Source organism: Ovis aries, chromosome 13, assembly GCF_016772045.2.
Source record: "Ovis aries strain OAR_USU_Benz2616 breed Rambouillet chromosome 13, ARS-UI_Ramb_v3.0, whole genome shotgun sequence".
In the NCBI taxonomy this organism is placed as follows: Eukaryota; Metazoa; Chordata; class Mammalia; order Artiodactyla; family Bovidae; genus Ovis; species Ovis aries.
In genome coordinates this window covers 37,238,893-37,258,615 of record NC_056066.1, presented here as the reverse complement: position 1 = coordinate 37,258,615, position 19,723 = coordinate 37,238,893, and the positions used below count along the sequence as shown (strand labels likewise).

The 19,723-nt window shown below is 56.5% G+C and overlaps 1 pseudogene; it reads left to right on the top strand.

Annotated features, from left to right (window-relative positions):
• The first annotated feature begins 814 nt into the window (after positions 1–814).
• LOC121816037 (sodium- and chloride-dependent glycine transporter 1-like) lies at positions 815–18,730 on the top strand (annotated as a pseudogene).
• The last annotated feature ends 993 nt before the right edge of the window (positions 18,731–19,723 follow it).

Below are 19,723 nucleotides of genomic sequence, written 5' to 3'. Positions count from 1 at the left end.
CAGGAAGACAAGTTGGGGAACCAAGAACCAAGGGTGTGAGGTCCCGGGCTTTCCTGAGGCAGCCCGCCCTACTGTCACGGCTGTGCTGCCTGAATCCCCGCTCTGGAGCTCAGAGCAGGCTGCCAGGGATATGGGTTTGGTGCAAGGTCAGTCTAGGATGTAGGGTCTTGCCCGTTCTCTGCAAAGTTTGTCTTGGATAGGACTTCATCCCTTGAGCAAATCCTGGGGCTTCAGCGTCCTGGACAAGAAGCCTGCCGGCTCCCAGCAGGGCACTCTGCCCGCCTGGCCTGCTCCGCCTGGCCTGCTCTAGGAGTCCTGAGTGTCCACCGCAAGCAGAAGAGAGCTCTCAATCCACAGAAATATCCAGTGGACACTGGTCCTGGAGGGTGGGAGTTGGCAGCCTGGGCACAGCTATCGCCCAGAGTAGAAACCTGGGCTGCCTCTGAGTCTGGACGCGGAGCAGGGAGGGCGCCTCTGCGGTGCTGGGTGGGAGAGCACCTCTGCGGTGTGGGTGGGGATGTGGGGCTCTGCGGTGTGGGGTAGGGGAGCTCTAGTTTCTGCCCTCGGGCTGAACTGCCTGAATTCCAGCTCAGCAGAACAGTGAATAAACAGAAGGCAGAAGGCTAGGAAAACTTACAAAGCGACTGCTCAGTGTGGCTCACCCTCCTGGGCAGGGGTGGGGTGCGAGGTTGTGAACCCAAGACAGGTCACAGATCTTGTGCAGGCATGGACAGTGCTGCCTCAGTGACTTCTTAGGACAGGGGCGCTGAGGGTCTTACGTGTGTATGTCTTTACTTGGCAGATGTCATGGAGGATGACCAGCCATCCCATACACACAGCCGTGGAAGGCGTGTCCCATAGCCTGCATCCTGCTGAGCCTGGGAAGCTTGGGCACGGGGTGAGGCAATCCCCACCCCGGACACCACCCATGAGGCCCATGAGGACAAGTCAGAGGTGAGGTAGGGGCTATCCAGGGAGCCCGAGGAGGAGGGACCAACCCAGAAGGGCACCAGGCCACTCTGGTTTAACTCACCACCCAGGTGTGAGGGGGAGGGAGGGAGGTTTGGAGGGCAGCAAGGGCAGCAGACAGTGGGAGATGGGTGATGGGCAGCAGGAGCCTGGAGCCTGGCCAGTCGGCGGTGCTGAGCTGGGTTAGGCAGACAGACGGGCCACCAGTCTGGGCCAAACCCATGAGCACAAGAAATTCTTTGTGGGCACCTCAGAGCCAACAACCTCTGCAGGGACTGTTACTATCTGTGACGGGCCTTCCACCCAACCGGTAAAAAAAGAATGGGAGGAGCTTAGAATGAGGAAAATTATGCAAGGAGAAAACCACGTGTGCTGCATTAGAAAAGTCTCGCCGGCTTTGGGCATTGCTGTCCAGGAAGGAAGTGGAGGAGTCCCCAGAGGAGGGCTGGAAGGGAACTAGAGCCCCAAGGAAGCCCACAGAGGACCTTCCTCCAACGTCATGGAGGAAAGTGGGCTTCCTCTGTGCTTTGCTGAGCGCCATGCCCTCATCAGTCAGACTGCCTGCACATAGCTTGCACTGGAATGAAAAGTCGGAGGCCTAGCTGTGGAGCAGGCCCTCGGCAGCATTCCCTCCACAGCTCCCGAATGGGGCACGGAAGGGCTGGGAATCAGGGCCGGGAGCAGCGGCTGCTGCTGCTCCTGCTGGAGCTCCTCCCAGCTCTTACAGGAGCCTCATTACACCTCCTCCTGCATAGCAGACCCCTTGTGTTGTCTGTTACTTCCCGCAGTCCCATCCCCAACTCCAGGCCCCCAGGCTCGGGCCTCCAAGGGCACAGCCAGCAGGCTGAACTGCTGAGCGCAAGGCTCAGTAGTGTGCTGCTCATCAATGCCACCCTGACTCCCGAGGGCTCAGTCAGCCTGCGACTCGCTGCTGGCCACCCTCCCAGGCCCCCTCCACACCAACGGAGGAGCAAGAGACCTCAGAGGCCCAAGTCTGGTCCCACTGCACTTGGTCAAGCCTTGAACATCAAACTTTAGGACCTCGGTCTCTGCAAGAGGCCTTGCCCTTACTCTACCCGTGAGGCTGCCCTGGATCCTCAGTTGTCTCTCTTAGGGCTATAACTGCTGCTTCGTGACCCCACCCATGTACTCTGCAGCTGCTACAGTCCTCCATTGTGCCCCTAAGTAAACAAGCCTCAGACAGAAGAAACTGTTATTGTAGGATCAACATATAGGAAGCCTATTTGGCTGGGCTTTGTTTGGGAATGGATAAACTATGCCAGGCAGGCCTCATGCCCTCTGAAAAATGCCCCCTGGCCCCACGCTATTGCTCGGCCTGTCCCCAAAAAGTCCTAGGAGGTGGTGACAGGCTTAGCCGGGATTCTGTAGGGACCTGTCACGCCAGGACTAGGAGCTGCCCTCTCCCAGGGCCAAGGTGGCCTTCAAGCCTCTTCATCAGGGCAGCCTTCTGTGACCTCACCCTGCTCCTACCCCAACCCTAGTCATCCTTTCACGTTCTCGTTGTGGTCACTTTGAAGTTGCATGTAAAAATTATGTGTTTACCTCATTAATGGCTTACTTCCCCTAGACTTCTAGCTCTGAGTGGGTCGGGGTGTGTTCTGTTCCTTCTGAATTTCCTGAGCCTGAGGTAGGGCCTGGCTCATAGTAGGTGCTTGTAAACCTCTGTGTGCGAATGAATGCACACAGGCTCTGCTAGTCGGCCCTGGGTGCTCTGTGAAGGGTTCCTGGTACTGGGCCCCAAACGTCCCAGGATCATGTGAGGCTCAGGGTCTCCTCTGGGCAGTGCTGGGTGGGAGGTGACACCGTGTCTGTGCAGAAGTGCCCACGTGCTGTGCAAGCCTGGGCGGCCCCCAGATGTGCCCTCCTGAGGAGCAAAGAGTGCGTGGCTAGAGGCCACCATCAGGTGCGGGGCCTCTGGGCCTGCCTTCCCAAATAGGCCTTCCTGGAAGGCGCAGGCCCGGTGAGACCATTCCCTCACTCCGCGCCTGTCGGTCAGTGTCAGAGTCCAGCAGCATGGCAAAGCACCAGGCCCATTTGTTTATCTGCCTGCGTGCCTTGAATCTGTCTCTTTCAAAATGAGGGTCAGTGTCACTACCGCGCCATACCTCACGTAGGGCAGCGGCTATGTCTCTGATCCGATGTCCTCAGGGACCCTGGCCATTTCTCTCGGGAGAACAGCCCACCTCTGGGAGACTGTCTGTGTCACTCAGGGAGTCTCTGGGCTTCTCTGTGGGTGACTCTCCGGGTCCTCCCTTGCCTCTGAGACTCCTCTGACCCCGCAGGCTCCGGTTCAGGGTGGCTGACTCAGTGGGAGGGTGGAACCGACATGGCATGGGGGGATGGGTCTGCTCACACTTACAAAGGGACTTCCTCGGTGAATCCCAACTGTGGGGTTGGGGTCCTCAGTGGGGCTTCAGGCCACCCAGTCCAGCCCACAGCTCCCAGGTGAGCCCACATCCTTCCTTTGGAGCAAACCCCTCATCAGCCCTTCCTGACCAGCGCCCTCTTCTGCAGCCCATGCTCTCTCAGCTCGAGACCCTTTTCAGAGTCACTCCCTAGTTCCCCTGAGAACTGGAACTAGAACTCCCAGAGTCTGTCCTCCAAGTCTGGCACGGTGCCTACAACTCTGGTCTCCTCCCCTCTGCTCATGGCCTGCAGCTCCCCGCCTCTGCCCAGGTCAGCTTCCCCAGGGCTCCCCTCCGCAGTCATGGGCAATTAGAGATGGCTCCCTGGCCCTCCCATCCTGAGTTCCAGAATGCCTTCCTCAGGTCTGGCCTCGCTCAGTTGCTTTCCCTTCTTGTACCCTACAGCCCTGACCACCAGGTGCCCCTGGAAAAAGCCTTCAGCTGGGGAGGGCCCAGTGTCCCTCCCCACAGCCACCTGCCATGGGCAGCATGCTCAACCTAGGCGATATGATGGCGGTGGGTGGGGGCTATCTGGACACAGGGCCCTTGCCCAACCCAGCTTGGCTGCTTGGTATGAGGCTCAGCTGCTCCCAGATCCTTACCCAGAAGGGACAAGGGAGGCTTTGGCGGGGCTGGGGCTGGGGGGCTCTCAACTCGAGCTCCCTCTCAGTGTCCCATCTCTCAGATGCTGGCAGCAGCTCCTCAGGTGGGCTGGTTCCCCCAGCACAGGGTGCTGGGGGTTGGTGAGAGGCCCGCTTAGCACCCTCTGGCAGCCACTCTTGCCTCTGTGCTCCTCTGCCAGGCCTGCCTGCAGCTTCTGCCAGCAGAGGGGAAGCCCAGGGAGTAGGGGTAGGGGGCCTGGAGGGTCATGGTATCCCCCACTAGGGGAGGCCCGAAGGTCAGGCACCTCATGCCAATGCCTTGCTGATGGTGGCTTTTCTCTTGTCTGCACAGAATGGTGCTATGCCCAACGAGGCCATCAAGAAGGACCACAGCCTCCAACGGGGCAACTGGGGCAACCAGATCGAGTTTGTACTGACGAGCGTGGGCTATGCTGTGGGCCTGGGCAATGTCTGGCGCTTCCCATACCTCTGCTATCGCAACGGGGGAGGTACCCAGTGGGCACAGGGCAGGGACCACCCACGTGGATAGAGCCCAGCCACCCCTCTGGCACAGACCCCACTCTAGACAGGCTGGCCTCTGGCCCTAATCTCCCTTGCCACCCTCCCCCCTCCAGCTTAGGTGCCTTTACCCCCTTACCTTGGCAGCCTGAACCCTCGAGGAGAGAAAAGGTAGAGAGAAAGCAACCCAACCTCCCAAGTCTCAGTTTTATACCCCCAGCATTTCAACAGCTGCCCCAAAATGATTCAGGGGACAATGTGGGAGACCCGGGTTCAATCCCTGGGTTGGTAAGATCCCCTGGAGAAGGAAATGGCAATCCACTCCAGTACTATTGCCTGGAAAGTCCCGTGGACAGAGGAGCCTGGTAGGCTACAGTCCATGGAGTCGCCAAGAGTCGGACACGACTGAGCGACTTCACTTTCAACTAATGTATGTGAAATTGCTTGGTTAAGTCATCCATTCCCACCCAAACATGGCAGCTCTAGGACCTGGGTTCAACTCAGAGCAGATTTCCTGGGAACCCTGTCAAGTTCAAAACCAGGCCATGAGCAGTGTGCCTCAGACTGAGGCTCCAGTCCAGGGCATGGCACACCCTCCTGGAAGCCCAGGTTCTGCTGTTGGGTCCTGAGCAGGAAGAGGGTGGGATTCCCCAGAGCCGGCCCTGAGCCAGCCCTCTTCCTGCCCACCAGGAGCCTTCCTGATCCCCTACTTCATCATGGTCACCTTCTGTGGGATCCCTGTCTTCTTCATGGAACTCTCCTTCGGCCAGTTTGCAAGTCAGGGCTGCCTGGGGTCTGGAGGATCAGCCCCATGTTCAAAGGTGAGCCCTGGATGGGGTACACACACATACACATGGGCCCCTGGGGCTGTGCTGACTCACCCATCTGTACAAAGACTGCCAACCCCTATGGAACCTGGGTGTTGACCCGAGGTCCACATCAGTGGCCAAGGCCAGGGGCACATGCTGGGATCCATTGTTTACTTGGCCTCCACCCTCTCCTCCTACCACACGCATACACAAAAGCCCTTCAACTGGTCCCCACTCAGCCCCCAGCTCGCTCCTGCCAAGGCTTTGACCTACCCCTTCTGTGGCCCTCCGAAAGCCTGCCTCTTAGGCCCTTCAGAATTAGCCGCATCCTTCAGCTAGGTGTGAGGCTGCTCCTGCCCTCTCCTCCCCCAGGTGTAGGCTACGGCATGATCGTGGTGTCCACGTACATCGGCATATACTACAACATGGTGGTCAGCATCGCCTTCTACTACTTCTTCTCGTCCCTGACGTCTGTGCTGCCCTGGACCTGCGATAACCCTTGGAACACGCCCGACTGTGTGAGCGTGTTGGATAACCCCAACATCACTAAAAGCGTGCAGCCTCCTGCCCTGCTTGGCAACGTCTCTCAGGCACTCAACCTTACCCTCCAGAGGACAAGCCCCAGCGAGGAGTACTGGAAGTGAGGCCCCATGGGAACTGGGCTTCTGGGGTTACCCTGGGAGCCTATCTTCAGCCCTCCTCTTCGCCGAGGGCAGTGGTCTGCCGTCTAGGGAGGAGTGCCAGGAGTGGAGCCCGGCAGTGTGGGAAGAAATGTAAGGAGCTTGCAGCCCACTTCAGGAGAGGCTGACGCACGGGCTCTGTGAGTTTGTGAGCATCCTTACACAGCAGCATTGAGGCCCCAGCAGTCAGGCAGGTCAGATGAGGAGGGTCAGGGCAAAGAGGGTGGCTTCCTGGTAAGCAGAAGAGCATGGGCAGAGGCCCGCAGATGAGCCTGAGGGAAACCCATTGGGACGAAGGGTAACAGGTGTGTGGGAACTCACCAGCCATGTGGTAGCCTACAGGAGTCGTGACTTGGTGGAGGGCTTATAAGAATGAAGCGTAGACCTAACCCTGCAGAACCAAAGAAGAGCTGTGGAAGTTTCCTGCCCAGAGCTGTCATTATCAAGCTGTGTTTGGGAAGGGCAGCCTGGCACCCTGAGCTCTGTGCTGACAGAGAATGGAGTCCCCAGGGCTGGCTTGAAGAGAAGCTGTTGCTGGGGGTGTTTGGAACATCTCGTCCCAGCTGGGTGGGTGTGAGGCCCAGCAGGACATCCTGGAGGAAATTCCCCACGTCCTGTGGGGAGCTCATGGGAAGAGGCTTGGTGGGCTGGTAGGCAGGCCTCGTTCATTCATTCCACAAACATTTATGGCGTCCACTCTGCTGGGCCCTGTGTGCCCATGGGGTATGAACGGCCCTGAGACCCTGCCATGAGGAGGTCACAGTCTAGAAGGGAGATGGGTAGTTAAAGTTATTTGGGGCAGGGCCTCAGTGCAGCTAAATGCAGGGATGTGGTGAGGGCAAGAGCAGGTGGTCAGGACGCTTCCCTGGACTTCCCTCAAGGTCCAGTGTCTAAGACTCCGAGCTTCCAGTGACTCCACTGCAGGGGCACAGGTTCAATCCCTCCTCAGGGAACTAAGATCCCACATGCCAAGCATGACCCGGTCAAAAAACAAATCATAGAGAACCCAAGACTTCCCAGAGGAGGGAGAAAGGAAGTATAGAAGGATTGGGAGACATGGGCAGGTGAGCTGCAGCCCGGAGGTGGCAGACTGGAGCTGGGGTTGGGAGCAGGTAGGACAGAGGATTAGGACAGAGGAGGCCAGGACATCAAAAAGCACAGGGCTTCCCCTACCGGTCAGAGGGTTCGAGGCCTTCTCCACGCTGTGATGGAGAGTCAGGGCTGAGCGGTGGAGGTCCCAGTGTCTCTCAAAGTCCTAGCAGGTCCGCCTCCTCTAAGCCGAGGGCCAGCACTCAGAGCCTCAGGGCCCAGTGTCCCTGGGCTGCTGCTGCTGCATACACGCTCAGTCGTGTCTGACTCTTGGCAACCCCATGGACTGTAGCCTGCCAGGTGCCTCTGTCCATGGCATTTTCCAGGCAAGAAGACTAGCATGGGTTGCCATTTCCTACTCAGGGCGCCTCTCTGACCCAGGGATTGAGCCAGTGTTTCCTGCACCTCCTGCCTTGGCAGGTAGATTCTTACCACTGAACCACCTGGGAAGGCCCTGTGCTGCACTGTAGATGTTCAGAGACGGTTAAGATGTGGTCACCGTCCTCAAGACTCGTGGTGGAGACCACAGAGCCATTGCCTCCCAGTGAGGTTTGGGCAAAATTAGCTCTGGGCAGATCCAGTTGTTCAGTCATTGGATGGGCCATTTCCTGAGCACCAAGTAGGGTGCCGAGGACTGTACTCAGAGCAGGGACAGAGCGGGGTAGGAGACTCCTCCCACTCAGGTATTGTGCTACATTTGGGGCATGGTGTGGACTGGGCAACTTGATCTAGAGAGAAGCTTCTGGAAGGTTCCAGAAGCACAAAGCCTGGAGAGGCTCCAGAAATTATCACCCCAGGGGCTGTCTTCCAGGGTGGGGCTACTGCTTGGCAAAGCTCAGGAGATTTTATCTAGTGCAATTAGAGGGGGTTCCTCCAAGAGAGCTAGCCACGGGTCAGGAGGTCCACAGGATGGCCCGCTGAACTCCACTCCATCTGAGGCTGGAGCCAGGCCTCCCTAAGGAGCCGCAGTCCCAGGCAGGACTCCTTCCCTTCAGGACGGCTCGCTCCCTGCTGCCCTCTGCTGGAGAGCCTAGGGAGTGACCTTTGAGAGGGCTGTCTAAGCTAGCTTCAGCAAGATGAGGTGAGCAAGCACCCCATTTCTGGGCAGCTACTATGTGCTTATTGTTGTTTCGTTGCTCAGTCGTGTCCAACTCTTTGGCAACTCCGTGGGCTGTAGCTCTCCAGGCTCATCTGTCCGTGGGATTCTCCAGGCAAGAACACTAGGGTGGGTTGCCATTTCCTTCTCAGGATCCTCCCAACCCAGAGATCAAACCCAAGTCTCCGGCATTGGCAGGTGGGTTCTTTACCCTGAGCCACCAGGGAACTATGTGCTAGGCATAGTATATGACATCACCCCGTTTTCAGATTCAGAGGGTGATTCCCGATGTTAAGGAACTAGGCCGCAATGCTGTGTCAGGATATACATATGTCAGGATATGCATGCCCCGCTGTGCCTGGGGCCTAGTGAGAGTTAGGCCGATGATACTCTGCAGGCATTCTGGGTCCATAGTCTCCAGCGACCCTTTGAAAGCTGCACAATCTCATTTGAGCCCATAGCAACCCTATTAGGTAGTGTGTGCCGGTTTTATAAAATATTCCCATTTTACAAGTGAACAAAGCAAATCAAGAGAAAGATGGACTCCTCTAAAGGGAGAAGAGTTCCCAGGACAGATTTCTGAGCCCACGTCTGCCTTTCGCCCACCTTTGGCCTCCAGCCTTCCTGTCCTCACCACATCTTTACAGAAGTACCTTACAGTCCTCTGAGAGCTGATCTGATGCCTGCCAGGCAGGCCTAAGCTCAGGACCATGCCCTCATCTCCCAGCAGACACCTGACATCCAATGGGACTTGGATCCCAGCACCCCTCTCTCAGTGTCTTCATGCCAGCTCTGGAGCCACCCAGCCCTCACTCAAATCCTGGCTGTGCTACATACCAGCTTGGCCTTGTGAGGTCACCAAACCTCTTTAAGTCTCAACTGTTCATCCTTTAAGTGGGAGTGGATGCAACATCATTCTTGTTATTATAAGAGGTAGCAGAAATCACTAAGAGCAGTGATGGGGCTCAGGAAGCACAGTGATAGCCACTGCTAGAGATGCAGTGAAATAGATGAGTGTCCTGCTCTCAAGGCATTTACCATCTGGTTGGGAACTTAAAAATAATGCAGAATAAGTCAAGAGATGTTATGTGAAAGCCAACTTGTAAATACGTGTGGTTCCGAAAGTTTTTTCAGTTAGTTGTTTGGTCTCAAAGCACATGGTCCAAAACCAAAGCCAAACATTAAATATGGTGCCATAAACGAAAGACAGAGTTCAGCAGATTAGCCTTCCAAACTCTTGTACCTTGTATTGTATGCAATAAGAAAACAATACAAAGCACTACCAGTGTCACATATGTAACTAGACAAAGTTTTTAGAGAGTCTTTTGAGCAAGGAATGGGTTCTTTACTTTGAATGCTGGTGCTTGACCCTGTGGCTATTCTGGAAGGCAGAGGCTCCCAACACGATGTGTCCTAAATACTGTGACAGTCCAGCTGGGCTTGGGCAGCCCAGAATCTCCAGCCCTGCTACCTTCAGCTTTGAGTGACCTTGTCTATTTGCCCCATGGGCCCAGATTATTTTTTCTGCATGTCCCAAAGGGAAAAGATTGGAAAGCACAGCCTCAAGAGTCCAGGAGCCACTCCTGGGAGGAGGGGTGGATCTTATTCATCCCTTTATCTTTGGTTCCCCATGGACTGAGAGCCTGGAAAGTTTCTGACCCTGATGCCTGTTGAGCGAACCAACACAGAGGCAGGAGTTTGGCAGAAGAGGGATGTGTTGGACAGCGCCCTCTGCAGGTCACAATATGAAGGGCAGCCTAGGAGAAGATTGGAGGCAGAGGAGGCCTACTCAGGTGCTTGCAAGTCTGACAGTCCGGTGGGTTGAGCAAAGAAACAAATCCCGGACCTGGCAACATTGCCCCATGAGGGACCAGGGTGACCACCCTTCACAAGGTATTAAACATGTTTTCATGAGGTTTGATAACTGAGTTAGAAAAAAAAGGAAAAAGAGCTAAGATTAGAGGACAGCCTATGAAGCTATGCTGAGAAGTTTTCACTGAAAGAGGGGAAAGAAAGGAGCCTGTATTTTTCTAAATTTATCTACAGATCATCTTAGGTTGAAGTTATGATGCCCATTTTAAAGATGAGGAGACTGAGGCTCAATAGTTTGTCTCTTGCTCATTAGTTCTAGCCTGGACAACTCCAACAGCCAAGCCAGTCGCCCTCCAGATACTCCCCTTTATACTTCCCAGTCCATTTTCCATGATGTTAATTCACTCATCCATTCAGCAAATGCTTATTGGGCATGGCTCTGTGCCAGGCACTTTGAGAACCACTGGAGGGATACAGGAATGAACTAAACAGACAAAACCCTTGCCTTCATAGAAGGCAGATAACAAACTGAATAGTAAAATGTACAGTATGATAGAAAGAGACATAGTCTGGAGGAAAATACAGCCAGACATGGGGTAAGGTGAGCCAGGCTGGGGCTGGGGTTGCAGTTTTAATCTGGGTATCCAGAATAGGCCCCTTTGCAAAGAGGACACCCAAATAAAGATTTGAAGGAAGCAAGGAAGGAGGCCACCATGTCGACAAGCCCAGCTGTGTAATTTGTGGGGCCCAGCGCAAAATGAAAAGGTGGGGCCTCTTGTTCAAGGCTGTTCAGAATTTCAAGATGGCAATGGCAGGACATTAAACCAAGCACAAGGCCCTTCTAAGCACGGGGCCCTGTGTGCCTGCACGGATCTCACACCCATGTGGACACGTGGAGGTCTGGGGAAAGAGTACGCCAGACAGGGAAGAGCACGTGTGAAGGCCCTGAGGTGGGAGAGGGCCTGGCACATTTAAGGAGCAACAAGGGACCCCACGCAGCTGGAGCGGCGAGTAAGGAGGAGGGAGCCGGAGGAGAGGAGACCTGAGGGACAGCAGTTGGGAGATAGTGGGTCATGAAGGGCTTTGTAGCCGCTTATGGACTTTGGTCTTTCCATGGCCAGAGATGGGAGCTGCTACAAGGTTTTGAGCCAAGGAGAGGCCCTGAGAGACCTCTTCTAAAAACCCCCCAGAAGCTTCTCATTGCTCTCAGAATAAAATCCAAACTTCTGCATCTTGACCTCACAATTTCTCGTGACCTTGTTCCTTCCTGTCTTCATCCTTCTCTGTTCCCCTCCCCTTCTCCTCCAGCCTTCCTGAGCTGCTGACATGCCAGGCGGTTCCTGACCCTCTCCTGCCGCGTCATGACCTGACCCTGACCCGTGCCCTCGGCCTGGCATGTACTTTCTCTTCTCTTCACCTTCTTTCTCCCCATCCTTCCAACTTTGGCTCAAGCCTCCCCTCTTCCAGGAATACTTCTAGTGTGTTCCTCCCCATGGGGTTAAGACGCTCCTGGCAGGGCCCACAACGCCTGATTTAGGTCAACATGCCCAGCATCCAGCAAGGGCTTGGCACATCAACATCCAGTAGGTTGAAGAAACAGAGCTGGCATGGCAGAGGGCTCCAGAGAGTCATGCACACTCAGGAGAGGAATCCAGGTTCAAGTCTAGGCTTGTGTGCTCCAGTGTGTGCTAAGTCACTTTAGTCATGTCCAACTCTTTGTGACCCCATGGACTATAGCCCTGCATGCTCCTCTGTCCATGGGATTCTCCAGGCAAGAATAGTGAAATGGGTTGCCATTTCCTCCTCTAGGGATCTTCCCAACCCAGAGATCAAACCCATATCTCTTACGTCTCCTGCATTGACAGGCGGGCTCTTTACTACTAGTGCCAGCTGGGAATCCTCCGTCTTTTCTCAGTACTCCACTGCCTCCCTCTGTTCATCAGAGTTGGAGGACTAGTGTTTGTGAAAAGATCACAGAAGGCTTCCTGGAGGAGGTGACACGAGACAGGGTGCGTCCAGTCTGGAGGAGAGGGGCTTCCTAAAGGAAAGGCCTAAGCTGGGTCTGAGCAGGGACAGGGAGACCTCCACACCCCAGGGGCTGAGGGAGCTAGCCCAGGCCTGGGGTGTGGCCTGTAGGCACCCTCGAGGATCCTGGGAGAGGCAACAGGCAGAGAGGCCTGGGCAGGCTGGGGCTGGGGGCCTCCCAAGGCTCCCATCCCAGACAAGCCAGCTGCTGGGCCTCCGTGAGAAAGGAGGGAGCTGCCAGGCTGGGCCCTGGGCCTTGGGAATGTGTTGCTGGATGGTGTGGCTGGCCCTCAGTGCCAGAGTATCCCCTTCTAGGTTCTACGTGCTGAAGATGTCAGATGACATTGGAAACTTCGGGGAGGTGCAGGTGCACCTCCTCAGCTGCCTCTTTGTCTCCTGGGTGGTCGTCTTCCTCTGCCTCATGCAAGGGATCAGGACTTCAGGGAAAGTAAGGCCCTTCCCTCCAGGATCTGTGCCCACCCAGAAATTGCCTGCCTCCCTGCCTGGGTTTTATGTGTGGAGGGGTGGGTGGGGGCATGATGAAAGCATGTAGGAGGGAAAGAGGGACCAGAGGACCCGTGGTGGTTGAGGGGGCAGGTTGAGGGGTGGAGCGGGAAGAGCCCAGAGGAGTCCAGTGGGGCCCCTCTCACCCCCAGGTGGTGTACTTCACGGCCACATTCCCCTACGTGGTGCTGACCATCCTGTTCTTCCGTGGCGTGACCCTGGAAGGAGCCTCCACGGGCATCAAGTACTACCTGACGCCACAGTGGGACAAGATCCTGGAGGCCAAGGTGGGCCGTGGGTGGAAGGTGACCTGGAGGGGCGGGGAGGGGCAGAGGCGCCAGCCTCTGACTGCAGCTCCTCCTGCAGGTCTGGGGGGACGCCGCCTCCCAGATCTTCTACTCGCTGGGCTGTGCGTGGGGCGGGCTCATCACCATGGCTTCCTACAACAAGTTCCACAACAACTGTTACCGGTGAGAGTCTCTCCACCAGCGCTGGGGCTGCCCCCTGTTCCTGCCCTCTCTGCAGCCTGACCCTGCTTCCCCCAGACCCACCAGATCCAGTGCAGCCTGCTGGCCCGCCAGCACCCTCCCTTCCACTCACGGCCTGGAGCTGCTGGCAATGCCGGGTCTGATTCCAGTCACTGCAGAACAGAGAACACTTAGGCAGAAGAGAGAAGGGGTGACAATAGTGATGCCCCAGGGTCTGTAAGGACTCAAGACCCTCACACCTACTTAAAGAGGCCCAGAACAGACCAGAGAGGAGATTGGGGGTACTTTTGTTCCTAGAACTTTCCCTGTCTTCAAGTCTGCTGGCCCAAAAGGGCAGGAGGAGCTAAGCTGCGTGTCCTCTTCACGTGTTTCCCTCCCCATTAGAGACAGTGTCGTCATCAGCATCACTAACTGTGCCACCAGCATCTATGCCGGCTTCGTCATCTTCTCCATCCTGGGCTTCATGGCCAATCACCTGGGTGAAGACGTGTCCAGTGTGGCAGAACACGGCCCAGGCCTGGCCTTCGTGGCGTACCCAGAGGCCCTCACACTGCTGCCCATCGCCCCACTCTGGTCCCTGCTCTTCTTCTTCATGCTCATCTTGATGGGGCTGGGCACTCAGGTACGAGGCACGCGACTTGGGCCAGTGGCTTAGGGTGGGAGGAGGCAGGGCCAAGGGTAGGCCCTGCTCTGATGGCCGTGTCCTGCAGTTTTGCCTCCTAGAGACGCTGGTCACAGCCCTTGTGGATGAGGTCGGGAACGAGTGGATCCTACAGCGAAAGAGTTATGTGACCTTGGGCATAGCTGTGGCTGGCTTCCTTCTGGGTATTCCCTCACCAGCCAGGTAAGAGCCAAGGCAAAGGCTGGGCCGAAGTTGCCAGGGTAGGGGATAGGGGGAAGGAGCAGAGAGAAGGGGCCCGTAACCTCAGGCCCCCCCGCCTCAGCTGCCCACTGGCCCGTAGGCAGGCATCTACTGGCTGCTGCTGATGGACAACTACGCGGCCAGCTTCTCCCTGGTCATCATCTCCTGTATCATGTGTGTGCATCATGTACATTTACGGTAAGCGCCCAGGCTCCACGGCCTCCCGTGTCCCAGCCCCTTGCCTGCTCACGCTGTCCGGTGGACTGCTGACCTCCCTCTCTCCAGGGCACCAGAACTACTTCCAGGACATCCAGATGATGCTGGGGTTCCCACCGCCCCTCTTCTTCCAGATCTGCTGGCGTAATCTCACCAGCTATCATCTTTGTAAGTTCCTCACTGGTCCCTCCCCTGCTGCCCCGTGGCGAGGGTCCTTCTCTTGGGAACCAGCCGAGGAGGAGCCCAAGCCCAACCATTAGGCCAGAGCTCCCCCTGGGGCTCCGCACCCACAGCTCTGGTCACTGGAAGTCTGAGCGAAGCTGTACAGAGTCAGACAGGTATGGAGACTCAGAACCACCTAAGCCCTGGCCTTGGGTTAGGAAGGGAGCACAGGGCCCTGTATTTGACGGAAGACAGTGCCCACCTTCAGAAGGGGAAAATAGGCTGGCAGCAGCTGAGAGCCGGCCCTCCCTCCCTGGTATTTCCACCTGGCATCTCCCCAGAGGAGCCTCAGGTATCATAACTGACCTTGGCATTGGTCTCTGACAGCTTCACTGAGCTCGTGTCTCTAGTCCCTCATAGCCGAGGTGCTTGGAGTGCTCAGGGTATGTGGTGTGAATGTATGTTCCAGAAGCAGGCTGTGCAAGTCAGGTATCAGCTCAGGATCTGGGACACCCTCCCAAGCCACCCTGGAATAGGATAGCTTGGGAGGGGGAGTTCTGGGTTTCTACCAGTATTCAACACCTGGAAGACAGACCCCCAGCAGGGAGTGGAAGTGGTGGAGGGAAAGCCCACCATGACCAGGAACAATATATTCTAAGTCTCGTGATACAACTCTCCATGGTTTCATTATTATCCCCACTTTACAGACGAGGAAACTGAGGCCCTGAGATGCTAAGTAATTGACCCAAGGTTATATAGCTTCTAAGAGTCAGAGCCCTCATGTAAAGCAGGTGGTCTGATCTGGAGCGTGTGTGCTGGGCCCATGCTGCACCAGAAACAAGTTTAAGAGGAGGAGTGGTCTGTGGACTACAAACCTTCTGATTTTGTTCCTTTATGATCAGGGTGAGAAGTCGGGGGTGGGGCCGGGGTGGGGGGTGTAGGGATTTGCTAGTGTAATGGTCCCTCCACAGGGAAGAGGCAGGGCTGTCTCTGAGTGACAGAAGGGTTAGCCTGATGGTCAGGGCAGTGTCTGGAGTCCTGCCCCCACCCCCTCGTGCCAGTTCCTCTGTGCCCTGGAGAGGTCAGCACCGGATTTCCACATTGGCTCATGTTCCTGGAAAAAAGTTTAAAAGGCCCCTGAGGGCTGAGGCCTCTATCACATGGGGTGTGGGATCTTCCCAAGCCTGGCACTGGCACCAGCTCTGGCCACTGGCTCAGCTTCGAAACAGGAGGAGAGGAAGTATCCCATAAGCGGTGGGAGGCACGGGAGGGCAGACACCACAGCCAAGTGCTGTGCCCTTGGGGGTTATGGCTTTGGCCCAGGACCTGCCCTGGGGGAGTTCATCCTCCAGGGCTCCCAGGAAACTGCCGCCCTGTGGGAAGACCCAGGGCACCACCCAGGCAGGGCAGGAGGAAGGAGGAAGCCTGGGTCCGGTGTCTCCAGGAAACTGAGGCAAAGCCCGCAGCAGCCTCTCTGCTCAGAAAGCCAGGCTGGAATCCCCTCAGGTGAGGATGCCAGGCTCTGTGGACCGTGTGCTTCTGGGCTGTTAGCTTTCTTTTGGAGGCTTTACTTCTTCATAGTGCTGAAAAGTTTGTTTTTTTTTTTTTTTTTTTTTTTCTCACAAACTCCATCCTTCTATCAGTTCAAATAAAGAATTTGTCCACACATTAGATCAGGCTCTAGTCCCATTCAGGAAACTTGTTATAAGTTCCTCTAAGTGCACCATCCCCCGGGTGTGGGTCTTGACTTCTGGAATTTAGTCCCTAAAAAGGCTGGTGGGGCCTGAGCTCCATGATGCGGCTGAAGGCTTGGGAGGTGTATGCTGAGGCCTCCTGCCAAGCAGCACCCATTGTCCCAGGCCCTCCAAGTGGCCCATGAGCCACCTGCCTATCTTTCTGCTTCCTGTAGTATTTTTGTTGCTGCAACCCTAGGCTTTATCTCTGGTGTCCCTTGGCTCTTTCCAAAGCGTTTCCAACTGCCGTCTCTGCAGCCATAGACTCACAGGACTTCTCCCTTTCTTTCCCACCTTGCTCCCACCTCTCTGCACAAGTCAGATCAGATCAGCACATGAGATTGTGCCAGGCGCTGTGCTGGGCACTGGAGACCTAGACCTGGTACAATCCAGGAGCTCCCAGGTCTGGAGGAAACATTCAAAAAATGTTTCAGCTCATGAGTGGCTCAGTCATGTCCGACTCTTTGTGACCCCATGAATCGCAGCACACCAGGCCTCTCTGTCCATCACTAACTCCTGGAGTTTACCCAAACTCATGTCCATTGTGTCGGATATGCCATCCTACCATCTCATCCTGTCATCCTCTTCTCCTCCTGCCCTCAGTCTTCCCCAGCATAAGGGTCATTTCAAATGAGTCAGCTCTTCGCATCAGGTAGCCAAATATTGGAGTTACAGCTTCAATATCAGTCCTTCCAATGAACACCCAGGACTGATCTCTTTTAGGATGGACTGGCTGGATCTCCTTGCAGTCCAAGGGACTCTCAAGAGTCTTCTCCAACACCGCAGTTAAAAAAATGCTTAGTAGATGGAAAATGCCCCTGAAGCCTTAAAGGCCACGGATTTGGCCTTACTTCAGCAGGCAGTGGGGGGCCGCTGCAAGTCTTTGAGTATAACTGACTTCCAAGGTCCACGGCAGCTGAACAATTTCTTGCCTGCTTCAGGATTCTCCAGAAGCCAGACCCCTCCCCTTCCGCAGTGCCCACCTGCCCATCATACCCTGGACCCCTGGTGCCATCAGCTTCTTCTGCTATGCAAACGTTGATGTCACCCCTGCCCTCCCTGATATGCCTCTTTCTAGTCTGGGAAACTGGAGAGGGAGGGGAGCAGTGCTGATAGGAGGCCTAAGGCCTGCGTGGGGCTGGGCAGGACTCACGCCCACTCCCAACCCCCACTCTTTGCAGTTGATTCTCATCTTCCTGGTGATCCAGTACGAGACAATCACCTACAACGAATACCAGTATCCAAGCTGGGCCGAGGCCATTGGCTTCCTTATGGCTCTGTCCTCTGTTATTTGCATTCCATTCTACGCCCTGTTCTACTTCCGGATAACAGATGGGGACACCTTCCTCCAGGTGAGGGGTGGGGGCAGGGGCAGCCAGGTGAATCAGAAGGGGGTGGATGGATGGATGGCGCTCCAGGGCTCCCTTCTGATGCACTCTGCCTGTCCGTCCCTCCCTCCCCCATGCCTACCTCTCCTGCAGCGTTTGAAAAACTCAACAAAGCCAAGCGGAGACTGGGGTCCCGCCCTCCTGGAGCACCGAACAGGGCGCTACGCCCCCACCATTCCACCCTCCCCTGAAGATGGGCTTGAGTTCCAGCCGCTGGACCCAGACAAGGCCCAGATTCCCATGGTGGGCAGTAATGACCCCATCCGTCTGCAGGACTCCCAGATGTGAGCACAGCTGCTGGGGGAGTGCCCCACCCCCACCCTGTGCTCCCAACTCAGAGCCTGGGGAGACAGTGGAGAGGCGTCCCCGCCTGCCCCCACCACGCCCTGGCCAGGGGTGGCCCCTGTCACCTTGGCCACCACTGCTAGTACGGTCATTTGTGCTCGTGTCCCGAGTGTCTACAGGTCCTTTGGATGCCAAGATGGCAGCTGGGGGGGGTGGGTGATGTGGGGGTTGCTGGGGGGCCCAGTAGCACTTTGAAGGGCTCTCAGTTCAGCTCCTCAGATGCCTGCTGGGCTTCACATGGCCTCTGATGCCCCCACACTTTGCCCTGAGCTGAGGTTCTGGGTGGGTCCCCTACCTGTCCCTGTCCCTGAATCTTTGGCCTGCTGACCAGTGTTCCTGCCCTTGGGGTGGACCCCAGCCTCTGCTCAGGCTAATTCAGATCTTCCTACCTGGAGGCAGGGGGGCGGCGCTGTGAGTGTTACGTACGGGTCAGGCTGTGTGGCCCGGCCCTTTTGTCTTATCTGTGGTTGCTACCCCCTTGCCTTGGCTTTGGGCCCAATCTGTCTTCCAGGCCCGCCTGCATGTCACTTGGCAGCTCTGAGGTCCCTGAACCTCCTTCCAGCCCTGGCTGTCAGGGCCTGCCCAGCAGAGGCCCATGACCCAAGAACCCGCCCAAAGAATTCATTTCTGGTGGGTAGGGATGGGGTGATGCTCAACAGGAGGTTTGAGCCCAGAGCCCTGGGGAAGTGGACTCTAAACGACACCCCGTTGCCCTACCACTGCCAGGCTAAAGCCCAGTCTTCCCGAACTGGGCTACCCTTGTTCACGTGCCAAATTGCCCCAGCCCATGTGCCCCAACCACTCTCTGGAGATGAAACTCCTTCCCCTAAGCCCTGCAGTGTCTGTGTGTCCATCCTCTGTGCCCCTCTGTGCAGTGACAGCCCCAGAAGAGCCGCCTCTAATCCTCTGTAGCAATAGCAGTGTGCCTCCCACCCCAAACCGTCTGCGTACCACTAGGATTTTAAAGTCCGTAGGTTTTAATGAAATTTCTATTCCTGTTTCTGAGCTGCTGCTGTGCTTTGTCTGGGTCCTCCAGGGGGACATGAGTCAGGGTTGGGACAAGACCTCCTCCTGCCAGGCCTTTGGGGGGATGCCTGGGAGGAAAAGAGCCAGAGGCTGTGACAGTCAGGACCGGACACTGAGGTCCTGGTGAGAAGGTAGGGTGGGGGCCAGACAGACAGACAGACAGACAGCAGTGGAATTCTGGGGAGGGCTCATCCTAGACTAGATCTAAAGTGGGCTGGACGCTGGCAGCTGAAAGAGAGCAGTAGCAGACGGGATGAGTTCCATCGGAAGCTGAAGCCTCCTTCCTGAGCAGCCCTTCAGGTTGGGGCCTGGGGCGCTGCACTGGACATCAGAGCAGAAGCTGGCCTTTTCCCGAGGAGGCACTGACTCTTCCATCCACAGTGGCAGGTTTGGGGCAGCGCTCCAGAGGGGGAGCAGGCAGGCAGCACTGGAGAAGCCTGGCCCAAACTCCAGCAGCCCCATGGAGTCCGGAGCCCTGGCTGGAGGACTCCAAGAGCTGTGGCCTGAATAGGAGGGAGTAGCTGTGAGGGGACCGTGGCCTGCCACTCAGCCTGCCCCATCCAGCTGTCTGTCTGCTCTGGGTTACCTGTGCCTGGGGGAGAAATAGGAAGGCCTCAGGGGTGCCTGAAGCTCCTGTTGCATGGCTGCCTTCTGTCCCTTTAGCTCTGGAGGAGAGGTTCTGCCTGAAACATAGCACCTAGTCTTCCAGGCTGTGTTACAAGAGCAAGGTGGGATGGGGTGGGGGCAAGTGGGAGCGGAGCGCTGGGTGCTCTGGGGCCTGCTAGGGTCCTCACCTGCCAGGCTGGGCTCTAGGTTTGCCTCAGAGGGCTGAGGGGCCCCTGAATACTCGTCTTCCAGGCAGCGCTGCAGGGAGAGCCGGCTCAGTACCTGGCTTTACGGCAGGGACAGGGCAGGACTGGGCAGGGTGCCCAGGCCAGAATACCCACGGTGGGGCGCAGGAACCAGCCCGTG